General features: G+C 40.0%; 1 long non-coding RNA gene across 1 annotated transcript in view; it reads left to right on the top strand.

Moving 5' to 3' along the window:
• The first annotated feature begins 99 nt into the window (after window positions 1-99).
• LOC132014176 (uncharacterized) overlaps window positions 100-3,170 on the top strand; it is a 24,297-nt gene continuing 21,226 nt past the window's right edge. Inside the window, exon 1 of the long non-coding RNA XR_009403231.1 lies at window positions 100-181. This is a non-coding gene — a long non-coding RNA (uncharacterized LOC132014176). The remainder of the gene's footprint in view (window positions 182-3,170) is intronic.

The raw sequence follows: 3,170 nt of genomic DNA, 5'->3' as shown, positions 1-3,170 counted from the left end.
GGGCCGGGTGGCCAGGGGACGCAGCTCGGAGCGGAGCCAGGTGTCGCTGTGGTCCTCTGCATCTGGGCCGCCGCCGCGCTCTTCTGCCTGTGGGTTCCAGAAAAACCCCGCCGAAATCCGGTGGACTCCGCCCCGGCTCTCCGCCTTCCTTCCAGATCCTTCTGAAAATGTATTTATCGAGGTAGGAGGATAGAGAATATGGTATTTGACAGTTTATTAGCTTAATTTACAACTTTTAAGTATTTGTCACATGATATGTGAGCTTTCTTTGGTACTCTTACCCGCGACCTTTCAAATATTAGACCTGGGTCTAGTTGCCAAGACCTGCCCTGGTCCAAGCCGTTCCTGCCTCTGTCTGGATCCCAGTGACACCTGCCAGGACTATTCATGCGGTAGCCAGACAGGTTCTTTCTAAATTATCCATCTGATCGCGATCCTTGCTTGCTTGACAGCCTTTACTGTGCATTGGATAACACCCCTCCACGATTATGGCCTCTACTTTTCAGCCTCAGCCCTAGCTATTTGCATTTGTGACTCCATCTCCTTAAACCCAAAAGAGTGTACCCTGTTGCCTGGACCTTCGGAACTCCAGTCTGTTCACCCTGCTTTAGTTTTACTCCCTGAGACCGCCTCTCTGCAGCCTGCGCAGGACCTCAGTTCCTGCTGCATCATGTTCTCTTTTCCCTCTGGGCTTCTGTCCTTTAGCTCTGACAAACACACACTAGTGTTTTCAATATTACAATTTAAACCTGATCTGTAAAAAAAAAAAAAAATCACTCATCTGATATCTCCAGTTCTGAGCTCCTGCCCAGTAGGACGTTTCTATCCTGACGTCTTACCATTACTTTGAAGTCCACCAGCTAAAAACCAAATCAAACTACTGCCCTTCTTAGTCTCTTTATCTGAACAGTATTCCCCGCTCTCACAGCTAGAGGAAACACTTTGGAGTCATCCTTCCCTTTTCCTCTTCTATATCTAATATAATATAGTTGGTCAGGTCCATCAGTTTTGTTTTGTTTTGTTTTGTTTCCCTTCACATACATCTGTGGCTTCATAGCTGATGAGAAACCTGGACTCAGATCTTGGCTCCACTTCCTATCTCTGTGACCTTGGGTGACAGATTTACCTTTTCTTATGCCTCAGATTCCTCCCCTATGAAATGGAAATAATAATCCTGCCTCATAAGGTTCTTATGAGAATTAAATAAGTTAATGCATTTAAGGCACCTAGGCTGTGTCTGGCCCATAAACAGCACTTAACACAAGTCAACTATGTAGGGAAAATATTGAGAAAGACTGTTAAAAGGAGCAAAAAGTGGTGCCTCGGTGGCTCAGTCCGCTAGATGTCTAACTCTTGATTTCAGCTCAGATCATAGTCTCAGGGTTGTGAAATCAAGCCCTGCAACGGGCTCCATGCTGCCTCCTTGCCCCCCAGGTGCTCTCTCTCCCTCTCTCTAAAAAAATAAAAGGAGGAAAAGATTGCTGGGTGTCCTAATGGAAAGTTAGACATCGGTCAGGTTATTTGAGTCTATGGGGTCTTTGTGCCTTTCATATCTTTGAGCTGTTTTACACTTCCATAAGCTGCAGGATATTGACAATAATGCAAATAATTCTTGTCCATAAATATGCAAATTATGTGTGTAGGAGATTCTGTTGATTAATAATAATAATGGATATTGACCAGTTTTGCCAGTTTTGTGTCTGTTAAGCAGATATACTTAAGTATTCCTAACTGTCTATTTAGTCTGGTACTGTGATTACTTCTTTGAATTGGTCACAACATCTTCCTGATTCCCACATTAAGTAAAGAGTTAAATGAAAAAACTTTTTTTAAGAGTTTATTTTGGGGTCTCCTGAATGGCATAGGTGGCTAAGTATCTGACTCTTGGTTTCAGCTCAGGTGGTGATCTCAGGGTTGTGAGATTGAGCCCCAGGTCAGGCTCCATACTGAGCATGGCATCTGTTTGAGATTCTCTGTCCCTCTCCCTCTTCCCTCCTACTCCTGCTCTCTCACTCTCTCTCTCAAATAAATAAATACATATTTAAAAAAAGATCTTAAGTAATCTCTACACCCAACATGGGGCTCAAACTCACAATCCCAAGATCAAGAGTCTAATGCTCTACTGACTCGCCAGCTGGGTGCCCTTTAAATGAAATTTTTGACCCATGTTCATTTTCAGCTGTATGAGACTTGTGGTTATACAATCTTGTTAAAAATTATTCTTTAAGAACTACCATTAGGTGTTAGTAACTTCTCTTCCATTTTATTTCCAGTACCTACTTTCACATCTTTCTGACGGACATATTTCATTTACTTACTTATCTTCAGGTCAATCAGTCTATATTGAAAAATTACCATTTCTAGGAATCACAAATTGATGCAAATCTAAGTAATGTATACTATGAGCCTATAGATATATAAACCTTAAGGCAGAATTCCAAATAATGGCAATAGAGGAAAAATTAAGAACTTTTAAAATTATGCTATGGATAACACTCTGCTATCAACTAACATTTATAAGAACATCTATTGTTTGCTAATCTTCAAATTACTTTTTTATAATTATGAGCACATAAAATATTTCCTTAGCCTAATTACTTGATATCAAACCAATATATTTGAAATATACATATACTTTTATTCAGTCAAGGTTATAATCAAGACAGAAGCTTAACCCCAGAATTAACATTTACAAATAAATGACCGCAGAGCACAATTTGTTAACTTGGCCTTTAGCCATGGCATTTGCTCACTATATCCTTTCTGAGTATATGGTGATTATAACTGTTCCATCTGTGTAATTAGGGATGAAATATGATAACATTTCTTTCCAAGTTTTAGCCCAATAAAGATTATCCTATGGTTGATCACTGTATTTTAAAGAGTTATGCCTTACTGTTCCAGAATATTGCTCCCCCTCTTATTTTTTCCATGCCCTCTGTCAAGAAATGAGTTTTGTTCCTTATGTTAAGAGTCAGCCTGGCATTTTGGTTTTAACATGACACCTTGAGCATCTAAACAGTCTGAGAGGGTCTACACCAGATCACAGATGGTTAAATCTTCCAGAATAAGACTACTCCACACACTTTCTCCTCCCTCTCCAAGGCCCTCATTTCTTAGTCCATTTTATTTTGTTACATGTTTTTCATGATTATATATATATTTTTTTC

This window comes from Mustela nigripes, chromosome 3 (genome assembly GCF_022355385.1).
Source record: "Mustela nigripes isolate SB6536 chromosome 3, MUSNIG.SB6536, whole genome shotgun sequence".
In the NCBI taxonomy this organism is placed as follows: Eukaryota; Metazoa; Chordata; class Mammalia; order Carnivora; family Mustelidae; genus Mustela; species Mustela nigripes.
This window is presented reverse-complemented; position numbering and strand designations above follow the sequence as displayed.